Source organism: Lithobates pipiens, unplaced genomic scaffold, assembly GCF_037356315.1.
Source record: "Lithobates pipiens isolate NorthernLeopardFrog02 unplaced genomic scaffold, aLitPip1_a1.2 Scaffold_30, whole genome shotgun sequence".
Classification (NCBI taxonomy): domain Eukaryota; kingdom Metazoa; phylum Chordata; class Amphibia; order Anura; family Ranidae; genus Lithobates; species Lithobates pipiens.
Window position 1 is genome coordinate 70,889,676 of NW_027507791.1, and position 16,841 is coordinate 70,906,516.

Genomic DNA, 16,841 nt, shown 5'->3' on the forward strand with positions numbered 1-16,841 from the left:
GTCGCACGACCGCGCAATTGTCAGTTAAAGTGACGCAGTGCCTAAATCACAAAGAGTAGTCCGGTCTTAAGCCAGCAAAATCATCCGGGGCTTAAGTGGTTAATGACCAGGCCTTTTTTTTGTGATACGGTGCTGCAATTTAACTGACAGTCGTGCAACGCTGTATCTAAATAAAATGGACGTCCGTTTTTTCACACAGACTTTTTGGTGGTTTTATCACCTCTGTTTTTTGCGCTATAAAAAGAGCGACAATTTTTGAAAAAAAAAACCCTCACATTTAGTCATCAGTTTAGCCTGAAAAAATTATTAAATATATAGCTCTCTCTCTCTCTCTATAGGCATATATTGATTGGTTTGCGCAAAAGTTCTCATCTACTAACTATGGGATAGATTTATGGACTTAATTGTTGTACTAGTAATGGCTGAGCTCTGATTTTTTTTTTTTTAGCAGGACTGCGACATTGCGGCAGACAAATCTGAACCCAAATTACACTTTTGGGGGACCAGTGACATATTACCCCTTTCTTATCCCCACAAATAGAGCTTTCTTTTGGTGCCATTTGATCACCTCTGAGGTTTTTTTTTTTTCCCACAGAAAATAAAAAAAAACACACCAACAATTCTGAAAATGTTTTGAAGAAATTTTGTTTTGTAATCAGTTTAGGCCAATACCTATTCCAAAAAATATCACAATAATGTGGACAGACTTGAAGCTGTTATAGCTGCAAAAGGTGGGCACACTCAATATTGAACCCTACGGACTAAGTCTGGGATGTCATTAAAGTTTATGTGGGTGTAAGCAGGTGTCCCAATACTTTAATACCATATAACGTATGTATGCCTTAGTTTGAGAGTAACTTGGTGAGAATGTTTTCCAAGACTATGAAAATATATATTTTTTTAAGTTTTGACTTGACAAAAGTGAAGTCACATCACGACTGAGTATAAAAGAGAAGAGAGGCATCTAAGTGTAGCAATATGGTTACATTTAAAATGGGATGTAAAGGGAATTTTTTTATTTATTTTTTTTAAATAACAAACATGTTATACCTACCTCCACTGTGCAGCTCGTTTCGCAGAGTGGCCCTGAACCTGCTCTTATGGGGTTCTACGGCAGCTGTCTCGGCTCCTTCCCGCAAGGACTCCGCAACTTCATGCGAGCTCCCTCGCATGGCGAGAAAGTACTTGCGGGCGCGCTTCCGTGTTACAGCCGGCGTCTATAGCCGCTCACTGTATCAGCCCCGCCGCATCATCGGATGTGATTGACAGCAGCAAGAGTCAATGGCTGCGCTGCTTTCAATCCATCCACTCTAGCCAATCAACGGCCAGGCTGAGCAACGAAGAGGATGCCAGAGGTGAGCGCGGGACTTTCAAGGGGTCAGGTAAGAAGAGGGGGGGGGGGGGAGATTAATTAAATGCATTAACGTGAAAATGTTTACACCTTTACAACCCCTTTAATGAAAGTACATCATTTAGCAACTCACATGGCTGATGATTAAAACAGGCACATCTGGGGTAAAGCTGTCCACATAGACCATCCACCACACCGCCAGTGACATCATCCCTTCAAGCCTCACTTTCAGGAACGCTCTACCGCAGCGTCGTCTTCCTGGCCACGATTGCAGACTGACAGCAGCGAGAGCCGGTAGTGTGGAAGACACTCTGTGGATCTCTTTACCCCCAGATGCCTGCATACTTAGATGTGCCCGTTTTATATCAACCATGCAAGTTGCTAAAATGTTATACGTTCATTAAATGTAACCATATTACTACACTTATTGGCTCCTTTCTCTTTTATGTCTCCTGCTGGGTTTTGCTTCTAATCCCCTTGTGGAGGCTGCCATTTGTGGATGGACGTTTTATGGTTACACAACTATTACTATAATCTTTTTATATGGACTACAAACTGAAGGACTTATGAATAAATGGTTGCGGAACAAATCATTGGAGTTTCCATTATTTCTTATGGGGAAATTTGCTTTGAGATACAAGTGATTTGGGTTCCAAGTAGGGCTGGAGGGAGATAAAAATAAAATAATAATAATTCGATTTAAATCTTGAGCCGAGAGGTCAAATTGATTCAAAAATTTCAGTACATTTTTTTTCCTCACCAGGACCGTGAGGCTGGACCGGGCCAAAGCCACGGCTTCGCTTAAAAAGTCCTGCCCGTAGCTCCTCAGGACCGGCGTGGTGTCCATCAAAAAAATAAAACACACACACACACACACACACACACACACAAACACACAATCCTTGATTCGAATCATGAATCAAGTTTTTAAAAGGGGACAGTGTAAAAAAAGTAAAATAAAAAGGGGGGGGGGATTGAAAGCGCCCAATACCTCCATGCTTGCGCGCAGAAGCGAATGCATATGCAAGTCGCACCCACATATGTTAATGGTGTTCAACTAACACATGTGAGGTAACGCTGCAATTTTTAGAGCGAGAGCAATAATTCTAGCAAAAGACCTCTTTTTAACCCAAAACTGGTAACCCGTAGAAAACGTTTAAACGTCGCCTATGAGGTTTTGTAAGGGTCAAAGCTTGTCGCCATTCCAAGAGCAGGCACAATTTTGGGTATGAATTTACTCGGCATAATATTATCTTTCACAAAATAAAAATAATAATTGGGCTAACGTAAAGTGGTTGTAAACCTTTACAGACCACTTTGTGCTACAGGTAAGCCTATACTAAAGCTTACCTGTAGCTACCCCAGATATCTCCTAAACGGTTTAGGAGATATCCCCTATATTTACATGTGCTGTCATTGGCACATGCACACTGAAGCAATGGCACATACGTGCCGTTTGCTTCAGTGAGTGTGCAGTTACCAGCGGCTCAGGCCAATCACAGCGCCAGAGCTGCAATACCCGGAAGTAACCCCCTGGGAGTGAAGTTGGCTGCTAGAGCGGTGTGTGGGCGAGGGCTTCAATCTCAGGTATTACATAAAGAGCTAGTATGCTATGCATACTAGCTCATTATGCCTTTGTCTTGCAAGCGTTAATATGGAAAAAAAAAATTTGCATTTGTAAGACTGCTGCACAAATACAGTGCGACAAAGCATTGCAACGACCGCCATTTTACTCTCCAAGTCTACAAAATATACATAAAAAAAATGGGCCAATCGCTGCAATCCGTTCAAAAATACAAGCTTGTAATGCCAAACTGATGAAGAACAGTGATGGTCATAACGGTGCAGTAGCATATTGGCATTACAAGTTTGTATTTTTGAACATGCTCAGTAAATGGATTGGCGCAATTGTCCTGTTTTTTGTTACTATCTGATTGGTGGGTAAATTGGGAACCCGCTCTGACATTACTCCAACACAGAGATTACAATATATATATTTATTACACACGTGCCATCCCTTCAGAGCTCTGTGCCACAGCTGTGACTTTTGTGCACATACGCGGCAGATGTGATGTCATCCCAGCTCAGCCAATCAAGACTACTGGAGCACTCGAGCCCGGAAGACCGGGTGAAGATGGAAGACTTGTCACGCTGGCACCACTGACAGGACTTCATCTTCACCCAGTTTTCCTAATAGATAAGAGCTCCGGACACCTTGATTGGCCAAGCTGTGATGCCATCACACCCACCATGTATGTGCACAGAAGTCACAGCTGCACCATGGACCTCTGAAGGGGTGGCATTGGCATGCAAAAAAACACACCACCACATACTAAAAGAATGACAGAATGGAATGCCCATAGACTTCCACCACACCCCACTTCCTTGTTGTATCCAAATGGAATTTTGCCTATAGTCCTATTAAAAAAGGAAACCTCAGCAATGGCGACAGACAGAGACACAGTCACCACTACAGCTACACACTATAATAATGACCCACAAACCAGTGAGCTCTACAAAGGACATGACTGAGGGGGCGGCTGAAGGACGTGGCCCGGTATGAGGGCCCGATCCCGCCTCATATAACATCCCAGAGCGGTCACTGAGGACTTCTATTATAAGCAGAAAGACATCCAAAGAATAAACACTCACAAGTCTCCTCACTACCAGAAACTCCGAACACCCGCCCGCTCTTCTCTCTCCGCCAAACACAACTTTCAAACAAGCGGAAACTCTCTTCTATTGGATGGATCCTCGCATTCTGATTGGCCCATATGCTGTATTTCCCCAGATACGAACCAGTGCGCATGTGTAGAAGTACACGGCGCCCCCACGAGTCTGAGCATGCGCAATATATGAGTAGTGTTGTAGATGTTGAGCGTTCGCGCAGGTTGTGTGTTTCATGCTGATATGTGCATTTTGGTCTCGATATTCCATTTTTAACTTAATATGAAACGTGTCAAGAGCGTCCTGGGGTGATTGTCATTGCTTGTTGTCACTGGAATTTGCTTGAAGGATGAGAATTATTCACTTGAAGCGGTAGGTAACTGTTTTTGTAAACTTGTACCTATAAGTGACCTTGTCATAAGACCTCTCTGAGGTACAGCCAACATCTCCTCAATTTTCTGCTGTTTAGGAGATTTTGAAAATTTCTGACTAGGTGACTGCACATGCGTGGTGCGCTCAGCATTCAGGGAATGTTGAGTGTGCCGATGATGCAGAGAACACCGTGCCGCAGTCATGTGTGCATGTGCCGGAGTGATTTCATTACAGCCGGCCTGTCAAACAGCTGGACCAAGATGGGAGCGCTTGCAGCAGTGACGGCGTACCGCTGGAGGGTGCCATTTAAAAGGTAAGTCAACTATAGCATGCCAATACCCGGTGTATACTAGTACGTTATAGCATTACCCTGCAGGAGGGTTTGTTTTTTGGCATCAAGTTTATTACTGCTTTAAAGCAGGGCTCGACAAACCCCCAGGTATCAGGTCGCAATGGCAACTAGAAAAAAAAACGTCCTGGCGCCTGAGTTGTCAGCCCCAGTGGCTAGCATGGGGGCAAAGCTGAGCACAAATTGGCCAGCGGGTGTTTTCTGATGCCCGGGTTGGGGAGTGGCAGTAACGTGTGGAAGGCACTGTGAACGGTGGGTTAGGGTAGATGCGGGGCTGTAGTTTAGTAGAGAGGGTGCGCCGGAACAGAGCCACTGGCAATGTTCCTTCCTTTTGCTGGGTGTGGGTCTATAGATCTCTCTGGGGAGATTCCCTGCAGCAGGAGCCGGTGGCTCTGAATGGGCTCACAGGGATTCTGGGGGGCAACTCCGGTCCTGCCCCCCGAAGAGACTCAAATTCAGGCCTGCACATCGGTGCGTCCTCTCCAGTGCAGTCTCATAATTGCCCTATCAGAGCAGCCCCATCACCGCACATTAGCGAAGAAGAAAAATTACTTATTTGTTAAATTTTATAACACAAATGAAGAAAAGTGTTTTTTTTTTTTTTTTATGTGTTTGACAAAAAAATAAAAACCCCATAGTGATTAAATACTAGAAGAAAGCTCTATCTGTCTGAAAAAAGTGATAAAAATGTAATATAGGTACAGCGTTGCATGACTACACAATTGTCATTCAAAGATGAAAATTGGCCTGGCCATGAAGGGGTTGAAAGTGCCTGGTAGGCAAAAAACCTAAAAAAAAAAAAAAATAAAAAAAAAAATTTATTCTGACCTTCTTTTTTTTTTTTTTTTTTTTTTTTTTTTTTTTTTTGGTGTCTCCTCGATTCAAAGCAAATTTGCAAAGCAAGCCCTGCTTTAAATGATCAGCTCACCTTTTTGTATCATGTTTAGGGTGCAACATGTATCATTTGGACCGGCCCAGCCCCCGCACCTTCCATATAGCCAATCTGACAGCTAGCAGTGATCTTCTCTACTGATCACTGGTGCAATGCTTTGCAAGCTCTAAAAACAAAAATGAAGAATAAATGCATTTTTCTTTTGCTAAAAGGTGAACGTATCCTTTAAAGCTTTCTTCCATAGGCATCATATACACCTGCCATTTCTGGAACAAAAAAAAAGTGTTTTTTGCTTGTATTTTGGAAATGTGTTGCAAATGTGCATCATGCCTGTGGTGCCATTAATTATTAATGTTCCCCCAAGTGTGGGGAGGAGATGCAGTGAAAAAACACACCATGCCCTGCTCAAAATTAAAAGTTTTGGAGGGTTTGTCGCAACCCATTAAAATGAAAAAGGCTGCCCTATGTGCAACACGTGGATACACTTCAAAAAGCACAAATAAAACAGAAGTTGGAGCGCTATTTCCCACTACACTCAGGTGCTAACCCATAAAGTAACCCATAAAGTGAAATAGCTTGGTGGCTGCAACTAACGATTATTTTCATAATAAATTAGTTGGCCGATTATTGTTTCCATTAATGCAGTAGTAAACTGCAGCCTTAAAAATATAAATACCTGCAAGATAATGGTATAATGTGTTGGTATGCAGTCAAAATAAGAACCTATTTTCTTCTTATTTTGACTGCTCATGCAGATACTGCTGGCCAGGAATCCTAATTTGGCAATCCTCTTCCCTGCACAGATTCAAACAGGAAAGCTTTATTTTGAGTCCACTCAAGGTTCTCATTTTTAAAGAGGAAGTAAACCCTGCTGAGTTTACTTCCTCTTTCATTCCCTGCAAAGGCAAAGCATAATGGACTACTATGCATCGCATAGTAGTCCATTATGTGTCACTTACCTGACACAGGAGCCAGCGGAGTTACCGCTGTCCCCTGTAGTCCAGCGCATCCATCTTCTCGGTGGGTCTTGCTGCTCCGCCGCTGTCATTCGGTGAAGCTGCGATGACGTCACTCCCGCGCATGCGCACGGGAGCCGACACGCACGGCATCTTTGTCGTTGACGGTGCCGCACTCAGTGCGCCTGCGCGCCGCTATCTACGGCGCCTGCGTGCCGCTATCTACGGCGCATGCGCCGTAGACAGCGGTGCCTGTCTTTCGGCAAATATCTCTTAAAGCGTGTAGGTTTAGGAGATATTTCTTGGACCTACAGGTAAGCCTTAATCTAGGCTTACCTGTAGGTCAAAGTGTGTTGTAAGGGTTTACAACCACTTTAATTGTAGCCCTGATGCAGGGGGAGTTCCTTTGACCCCAAAACACGTTGGATGTTTTTGAACGCAACATCAATAAATTAATTTGGACTTTTATTTTTTTGGTCTGGTGCTCCTTTCATATATGCACAAGATTACCTGGGGTTGGTCAGAGGAAGGGAGCTGATTGATGCTGACCTTATGACTGAGGACCGCTCACAGCAGAAAAATTACCACAGACAAAATCTCTGAAATTAAGCTGAATATTGCAGCAAAAGTTTACCACTTTTTGGTATTTTAGATTTTAATGGTCTAGTTTTATTTTGGTATCTTTGAATGTAGTTCTGCTTTAAATACACAATTGAAAGCGTTTTGTATCTGTTCAGTAAGAATTAAAAGTACCCTTTGATCCTGCTAGAAATCCAGCAAGCTCATAACTTCCAGGATTTTCTATCAGAAATCACAAGCAGTGTTGTCAGCCCTGTTCAGTTCTCCTCTGTGAACTACAGAACACCTTTTTTGTTATAGTGAAGGGGAGGTGTTCAGTACTCCCAATCAAAAGCTTGCAGCCTAGTTTATACAGTAAGTGAGAGTTGCCATCCTAATAGAGGAAGCCTGTTACTGGCAGGATCACCAGATGACCATAAAGAAAATGAATACAGCCATCACATCCTAAGGATTGCTAAACTGCAATATATAACTATTTTGCTTTGGGTTTAGATCAGCGGTGTCCAACCTGTGGGCTGCCCAGGATGTCTGGAGAAATGCCATACAAGAATAAATCCACGGCAGCTGGCATGTATGGAGTGATGCAGAGGATGCCATATACATCTATGCATAGAGGTTGTGGCGGTACAGAGAGTGCAGAAAACGGCACTGCTAAAGGCATGCTGGGGGTGCAGATTTTGTAAAAGGATTTCAGTTGCGCCCTCTACCCACAACTTCCCCCTCTACTTAACCACGTATCACATACCATGGTTGCCAACCTTCATTAAATTCAAGCACAGTTTGTAAAATCCATGATTTTTACATCTGTCCATGCATGTCTTTTACGGCATGAATGTCCATACCATTACAGACATGCAGTCTACATGTCTGTAATGGATATTCACAGACAGTTGTAAAAATCACGGATTTAGACCCCATTCACACCTGAGCATTTTGTAGCTTGAAGCCTGAAGCTGCAAAACGCTGGAGGGGAAAAAAATGTATTATTCTCAATGGAGATGGTTCACATCTCCACTACATGTTGCCTGAAGCTCAAACAAGTTCCGGACCCTTTTTTGTCACTCGAATTGAGCAGATTTGGGCGTTTTTTCTTCTTTTAAGGCTCGGTTCACACAGGGGCGACTTGTCCAGGCGACTTTGCCGCCTGACAAGTCGCGCTCCGTTCTGTACTATGGAACCGTTCTAATAGGAGCGACTCAAGTCGCTCCGACTTAGAAAAAAGGTTCCTGTACTACTTTTGCGGCGACTTGCATTGACTTCTATACAGAAGTTGTTTTGCAAGTCGTGCCGCCCACTGTGTGAACCGAGCCTCACATTGGTGACCTTTTGCCCTGCACAAAATCGTGTTAAAAAACGCAGCGAATCGCTGTAAAAAACGCCGCTAAATCGCGCGTTTTTCTGCTTGAAAACGCTACGCTCAGGTGTGAATGCAGCCTTGGGCTAGGTTCACACTATTGTGGGTGGTTGCAGGTACAGGAATCGCAGTTGTTCCCACACCTGCAGCCAAAACATGGTGCTCTTTACAGACTTGCAGGGCTGCCAGTTATTCTCACTGGCACCCCTACACATCTAAAAATGCATCAAGTTTCTAGGTGCAGGAACAGCCATAAAATGATATGGTACAAAAGCACCATGCTGTTTCCTGGCCGCTGCAGTTCAAAAATAGTGCAGGAACCATTGAATGGGCTGCCATACCTGAGCAGATGCCGCCCAAGATAATTCCTCTTGGCCCAGGAATGTCAAAAAGGTTGAGTAGCCCTGATTTAGATCCTCATTAAAAAAATGTTAAGGGAGGTCTCAACAGATTGCTAACATTGTGACTAAATTTAAAAAGGCTTATTGCGATTTTTGGTAAAAAAAAAAAAAAAAATGTAGAATATGTTTTGGCCTAAACTGAGGAAGAAAAGGTGTTTGTTTTGTTAAACTATTTTTGGGGGATATTTATTTATATTTTTATTAGCAAAAAGTAGAAAATAATGCTTTTCTTCATAATTGTCGCAATTTTTTTGCTTTTAGCACACAAAATAAAAAACGCAGAGGTAATAAAATACCACCAAACGAAAGCTCTATTTATGGGGAAAAAAGGGACATCAATTTTTGTTTGGGAGCCAGGTCTCACGACTGCGCAATTGTCAGTTTAAGCGATGCAGTGCCGAATAGCAAAAAGGGCTCTGATTGGGAAGGCGGTAAATTCTTCCGGGGCTGAAGTGGTTAAAGTGGGAGTAAACCCGCTGAAGTATTTATTTTTTATTTATTTTTTTTGACCTGCAAAGGGTCCGGCGTCTGCCAGACTTTCAGCCGAGAATGCCCTGTGCACATGCGCCGCTGCATTGCTAGGGGAATATCTCATAAATCGTACAGGTTTAGGATAGAATATATATATATATATATATATATATATATATATATATATATAATGAAAAAAATTCCTACAGGTAAGCCTTATTCTAGGCTTACCTGTAGGTAAAAGTTAAAAAAAAATGACTATACAACCGCTTTAAAGGGTAGGATAAAATTATGTTCTTTGACCAATATACTGTAAGATTGCTGAAAATGTTTTAATGTTTTACTGCTTCTTTGTGGCATGAGCAGATTATTTTCTGTCTCGGGACTGGTAGCTCACCTGAGTTCCTGAGTGCCACATTTCAGGAATATTATTCCAGACTGAGGTGCTGGAAAATGGGAATTTGATGCTTCCATGTAAACTGAGCTGCTCTGTTTCTAATGACTGAGTGATTCTAACCCAGGAGAGCTGATGAGGCCGCTTGATCTGTACAAACATAACTATAATCATTGAGGGGGGGGGGGGGGGGGGACATTTTTATGCAGGTTTTTCGCTGGCAATATGTCAGGGGAAAATGGCTGGTATTAACGCTTCAGTCATTAATACACCATGGTTAATATGATGTCAGGATGATGGAAGCGTATTATTTCTATTATTACATTTTAATATAAAATAGTTCAGCTCGCCATAATGCAGAATTGGCCACCAGAGGCAGTGTGTCTCTTGCCTCATTGCCTGCCACCAGATGCAGCTCATCACTTGCCACGTCTCCTGCCAGCATATGCAGATTGTAACTGTGGCTGAACAGATGTGCGCATTAGTCCACTGAACACACAGGCAGGCCTGGAGCGGTGGGTTCTGTGTGAGGGAGAACAGTGGTGAGGTGTGAAAGATGATCTAATCTCTCTGTTTGCCCTCCTCACCTCCAATGTAGCGGCCCCGCTGTCACGGCTGAAGAGCGGTGATGTGGCTGGTGAGAGATGAAGTCCTCTCTCTGTTCTCACCCACCGTTGCACCTCATACAGTGCAGCCTTCACGGCCCGCCTGCAAATAGGTCACAGCCTTGCCTGTCATATAGGACGAAGGTGCCAGTCCAGCATGTAGCAGACACATAAGATGGTGGTGCAGGTGAAATACTGTATATATTTTTTGAAAAGTAAGAAGCACAGTTTAATTTTATCATGCTTTTTATTCATCATTTACAATGCAGTAGTCCTGGGTCACGATGCATAATTAATTTTTTTGTCTGTCAATAGATCAACAAGGGGGGGGGGGGGGGGGGGGGTGTGTAAGTGGCTGGTAGGCAAGTGGTTGAATGAATGTAAGCCCTGTGTCTGAGTGCCTGTTCTTAACCGTGGTTTAAAATGCATCTGTTGGCACAGGTTTTGTTTTCATCTTAGCAAATGTTTGAAGGTTCAGATGACGATTGGGAAACTGCTGGTTAGTGAACCAAGAATGCTGCGGCATGCATGGTGTTTTCATGTCGGTTCATTAGCCTGAATCCTGTTGAACAAAAGGTACTTTGATTGACTTCACTTTGCTTCTGTTGGAAACTAAGGCAGTTGCAACACAACGCATCCAGTGATAATAAGTCTGGAATAGTTGGTGCATGGAAACTGTCTCCAATGCCTTCTATCTCTGCGTGAATAAAACAAATCAATAATGTATTGCCATGCAATAGGGTTACCCAGGAAGGAGCCAGATGCCTGAGTCTGATAAGGTTTGGGCACCGTAGACAGAATCACTGTTGACAGCTGATACCCTGCTGATTTTCTACGTTTGCCCACTGAAAAAAATTATCAGTCTATAATTTTAATGGTAGATTTATTTTAATAGTGCGAGACCAAATAACAACAAAAAAATCCAGTAAAACACATTTCAAAAAAGTTATATATTGATTTGAATTTTAATGAGTGAAATGAAGTATTTGACCCTTTCCCAAAACATGACTTGGTGTCAAAACCCTTGTTGGCAAGGGTGACAGAGGTCAGACGTTTCTTGTAGTTGGCCACCAGGTTTGCACTCATCTGACGAGGGATTTTGTCCCACTTCTCTTTGCAGATCCTCCAAGTTCTTAAAGTGGTTGTATACTCAATTTTTTTAACTTTTACCTACAGGAAAGCCTATAATAAGGCTTACCTGTAGGTAAAAAAAATATCTCCTAAACCTGTATGGTTTAGCAGATATTCCCCTCGGTATGCGCTGCTGACTGCAGTGGCGCATGCGCACAAGGGGATTCTCGGCCTAAAAATCTGTCAGTGGCCGGCCGGCCGGAATAAAATCTCCCACTCACAGCGCCGGAGCCGCGATACCCGGAAGAAACGCCGAGGGAGCATGTCAGCTCCCTCAGCGTGGATCGGGCCAGATGTCGGGGCCTCGTTCTAAGGTAAGTATTTCATAATGAGCTAGTATGCGGTGCATACTAGCTCATTATGCCTTTTGCTTTGCAGGTGTTAAAAAAAAAAAAAAAAACATTGCGGGTTTACTACCGCTTTAAAGCTGAGTTTCACCAAAAAGTCAAACTTCCGCTTTAACAACTTCAGCCTGGGAAGGTTTTACCCACTTCCTGACCAGGCCATTTTTTTGCGATACGGCACTGTGTTGCTTTAACTGACAATTGCGCGGTCGTTTGACGCTGTACCGAAACAAAATTTGATGTCCCCCCCCCCACTAATAGCGCTTTCTTTTGGTGGTATTTGATCACCTTTGTGGTTTGTTTTATTTATTTAGTTATTTTGTGCTATAAAAAAAAAAAAAATTGTCAATTTTGAAAAAAATTACTTTTTTTACTTTCTGCTATAACACATATACAGAAAGTGTAAAAACTTTCTTCATCAATTTAGGCCAATATGTATTCTTCTACATCTTTCTGGTAAAAAAAAAAAATCTTAATAAGTGTATATTGATTGGTTTGCGCAAAAAGAGATGAGATTAGATTTATTGTCATTGTAATACAAATCACAATGAAATTACATTTCTACTCCACACATTATTCATACATCGTAATTTCCAACCATACATTTACCACATAGGATTTAATTATACCAAAAGTGTGTAATAAAAAAAAAATATATATATACATATACACAGGGGTTGACAAATTTGCTTGGAATCTAGGAGCCAGCTTAAAAAGTTAGGAGCCAGGTCCGTGACGACGATCCGGACCTGTCCCTGGCCTGACATGGAGACGAGTGAGGGGAAGATAGCAGCGTCGCCCCCCCCCCCCATCTCCAAGTCATTGCCCATAGCTCTTAGAGGGACATTTTATTTATTTTTTTCAAATGACAATTTTTTTTTCAATTGCATTTTAGTGTAAATATGAGATCCGAGGTCTCTCTGACCCCAGATCTCATATTTAAGAGGACCTGTCATGCTTTTTCTATTACAAGGGATTTTTACATTCCTTGTAATAAGAATAAAACTGACACAACATTTTTTTTAAAAGAACAGTGGAAAAAAAAAAAAAAGTTAAAATAAAGCAGAAAAAATAATAATTTTTAAACGTGCCCTGTCCTGCCCGCATATAAAATCGGTGTTCGAACCACACATGTCAGGTATTGCCGTGATCGGTAGAGCGAGAGCAATAATTCTAGCCCCAGACCTCCTCTGTAACTCAAAACGTGCAACCTGTAGAATTTTTTTAAATGTCGCCTATGCAGATTTTAAAGGGTAAAAGTTTGTCGCCATTCCATGAGCGGGTGCAATTTTGAAGCGTGACATGTTGGGTATCAATTTACTCGGTGTAACATTATCTTTCACAATATAAAAAATAATTGGGCTAACTTTACTGTTGTCTTATTTTTTTATTAACTAAATTATTTTTCCCAACAAAAGTGCGCTTGTAAGTCCGCTGCACAAATACGGTGTGACAGACAGTATTGCAACAACCACCATTTTATTCTCTAGGGTGTTAGAATAAAAAATATATATAATGTTTAGGGGGTTCTAAATAAAGGGAAGAAGAGGCAGGTAATATAATACAGGCAGAGGAATCTTCATTAACATTGCTGGTTTGTCATACCAACGGCGACCACAAGAGGGCGCCAGATTCCATAAGGAATCATAGGACCGCAGAAGGCCTCAAAGCCGCGGCCTAAATTTTCGGCCGCCGGCGGAACGGCCCGACGCGATCACGCTGGGGGGGTCCACAGACACAGGATACCCCCAGCTGTGCTGCCCCAGGCGCGAGGTCGCTATTTCTAGTCGCCAATGCGACCTGGCGCCCGGGTTTTGTCGAGCCCTGCATATACATATTAAAAAAAGTACCCTCATAATGGTCTATGTAACCTCTTTAATTCCATTCCTGTATTGATAGCCTTAACAGCCCTGGGAAAGAAGCTCTCTTTAAATCTATTTGTCCTTGGGTTTTTTTATCACCCTAAAACGTCTTCCAGATGGCACATTTTAGGGTGACAAAAGTTTATATAGTTTATTAGGCTTATAATAGAAGGTTTGGAAACGGTGCAGTTTTTGAAACAATATATTATCTGATATATTCAGTGTTGCAACTCTGGCAATGTGGCATTCTCTGCTGCCCCTCTAAAAAGTGATCTGCCATGGTAAAGCAGCAGCTGTATTCAAGAGATGACATTGCCTCTACTTTTTTTTTACTTATTTTAGGTTGTAATAAAACTCAGACATGAAATATGAACAAAGCATATCCCTCTATAGTGTGTACTTGTCGCAATTAAAAGCACTAAGTGTAACTTCTGTCTGGTTCCTCTGCTATCGACATGAGTCACTTCTGACAAGGTTTTCCTGACACCAAGAGAAAAATGGTGACAGAGGAGGGACCTCCTGCTGATTGACAGCCTAACCTGTCGCTGCGTGGGGGGGGTTGTGCCTTCCCTCGCCTCCAGTCAGCCTGCCGTGATCTTGGAGCCTAGGAAGATAGTCTGTCACTGTTAACATTTCTTCTTTCTATTTGCCAAGGAGTGATGGGACCGGTTGTCATGATCCTAGTTTTCTTAAAGTGGGGTTGCACACCAAAAAAAATAAAATTAAAAAAAAATTAAAAGAAAACATTTGGAAACGTTTTTTTTTTTTTTTTTTTTAAACTCCCCTTTAAATGACTGTTGGTAGGGGGGTTCCTCGTAGTCTGCCTCCTTTAGTGCCTGGGCTGGAGACATCACTTCCCCCTTGGCGCAGGAAGGGCTCAGCTCCACCCCCTCCCTCCTGCCAGTCATCGGAGCCACATGACCGGTCCCTGATGATTGTGTGGCCAATCATGGTGCACGGCGCCGCATGCAGAGTGAGTGCCCAGCCGTGAGTCCACAGGCGGATGCCCAGTTAGAATGCCCGTGCTGCCGAGCGGAGGGGGGAGGAGCGGTGCTTCGTTCCCCCGCAAGTCAGCAGCTGCAGTATTTGTAGCTGCTGACTTTTCATAAATTTTTAATGGAAACTCCTCTTTAATGTTCAGTTTCAGGCCAGCTTTTGCACTCTCCTCTTTCACCTTCATTAAGAGACTCTTTAGTTCTTCACTTTCTGTCATCAGTGTGGTATCTTCTGCATATCTCAGGCAAGCTTAAAAATTCGACACTTTGAACAGATAAATAGGTGAGGAGAATGCAGGAAAAAACAAATCCTCCTACATAAGTTGTATTTGTTTATCTCTGTGTATCACCTGAGGGTAGGCCCTTCACTGGGTATATGTGAAGGTTTACAATAGCTTTAACCAGTTCAGCCCTGGAAGATTTTCCTGCTTGATGATTTTTTTATTTTATTTTTTGATACGGCACTGCGTTGCTTTAACTGACAATTGCGTGGTCCCAAAACATTGGACCCAAACAAAATTGACAGGTCCCCCCCCCCCCCCCCCCCCCCACAAGTAGAGCTTTCTTTTGGTATTTGATCACCTCTGTTGTTTTTATTTTTTGCACTGGCAAATGCCCTCTTAGCTTGGGCACACATGCGGTGTGGGAAATGCAGTGATCCCTGTGTGTTTCCCGCACCGCATTTCAATCGCACTGTGTTTGAGATCCGCTGTGGGAGTCGATACAAAGTTACCACCCCAAAAACATTGCAAATACAGTGTGGTTTGTCTGCACCGGATTGCATGGTACAAAATGACCGTGCAATGTGGCTCCAGGAAAGGTAGCTGCACTACTTTGGTGCGATTTGGGCCCATTAAAAATGAAGGGGCTTTCAGTTTGTAAAAAAAAAAAAAGGAAAGGGGCTCAAAGCGCACCACACTAAATCGTATGTGAAATAGCACAGGAATGCGGTGCAATGCTTGTTTATGCAGAGAAAAATCTATCTCTGTAGACTGTGAGAAAATTTGTTTATAGTGATTGGGTATATGAAACTGTCCTTTAAAACATGAGAAAAGGAGACGTGCAACAAATTCAGCAGGAGCCGCTTCCCTGGACTTTTAAGGCAGAAATTGGAGTAATAGAGTAGATAAAAGGCAACAGGGCAGCCTGGATCCCCCTCTGTCGGTTCCCTCTTCTGTGCTCCTAGATCAGTGATGGCGAACCTTGGCACCCCCCTACATTTCCCATGATGCTCAAATGCACCGCAGAGTGCATGAGCATCATGGGGAAATTAGTTCCAAAACATCTGGGGTGCCAACGTTCGCCATCACTGTCCTAGATCCCCCCCTCCTGTCCAATGCCCCCACAGCAAGAATTTTGCTATGGGGACACCCGAACTAAGCTGCAGCTTTGTGTGTCCATTTAGACACGGAAATGCCATTCGGCCCTGTCCCCTCTCTCTCCTGATTGGCTCACTGACTTTGATAGCTGCAGAAGACAATGGCGTCACTGCTATGTCTCAGACAATCAGGAGGAGGGTCTCAGATGGCCAAGGGACTTTTTATTTTAAAGTGTCAAGCCACTGATCATTATACCATCCAGTTTGTCACATAAAAAACTGTATCCTAGTGCCAGTGCTTCATAAAAAAAAAAAAAGCCAAGCTCTACCTGTTTTAATAGTGTCTTCCAGCCAATGGCGTGACTACTGCCTCTCAGGAAGGTGGAGAGGAGCAGAGAGCCTGGAGTCACGTGATTGCTGGAAGACACTGTTAAAACAGGTAGAAATCTGTTGAGCTATTTGTTTGTGTTTGTGTTTGTGTTTGTGTTTGTTTTGTTTTTTAAATGAAGCACAGGCATTGGGATACAGCTTTTTCTTTTTTTTTTTTTTATGTGACAGAGGGGATGGTATAATCAGTTAGTTCGTTTTGAAGCAGCAGGGAGAGGTGCAGAGCGGTGCTAGTGAGAGCTGACAGGCAGGTATGGAAAGGGGGAGAAGGACAGAAGGAGACAGAGGAGAGCTGCAGATAGCAGCATATGATGGAGGCATGTACTCTGACCACCGGGTTAACAAATGCTTTAAGGCATAGAATGCATCAGGCTCGGGTGCCCCCATAGCAAGCTGCTTGCTGTGGGGGCACG

At 43.0% G+C, this 16,841-nt stretch overlaps 2 protein-coding genes across 3 annotated transcripts in view; one reads left to right on the forward strand and one right to left on the reverse strand.

Moving 5' to 3' along the window:
- The window catches only part of DLGAP5 (DLG associated protein 5), an 81,979-nt gene extending 77,847 nt beyond the window's left edge, over window positions 1–4,132 (reverse strand). The window contains exon 1 of the mRNA XM_077464411.1: window positions 4,004–4,132. The gene's annotated coding sequence lies outside the window, so the exon portion shown is untranslated. The remainder of the gene's footprint in view (window positions 1–4,003) is intronic.
- Window positions 4,133–4,203: 71 nt separating this feature from the next.
- The window catches only part of FBXO34 (F-box protein 34), a 68,902-nt gene continuing 56,264 nt past the window's right edge, over window positions 4,204–16,841 (forward strand). For both annotated transcript variants that reach the window (XM_077464413.1, XM_077464415.1), the window contains exon 1: window positions 4,204–4,390. The gene's annotated coding sequence lies outside the window, so the exon portion shown is untranslated. The remainder of the gene's footprint in view (window positions 4,391–16,841) is intronic.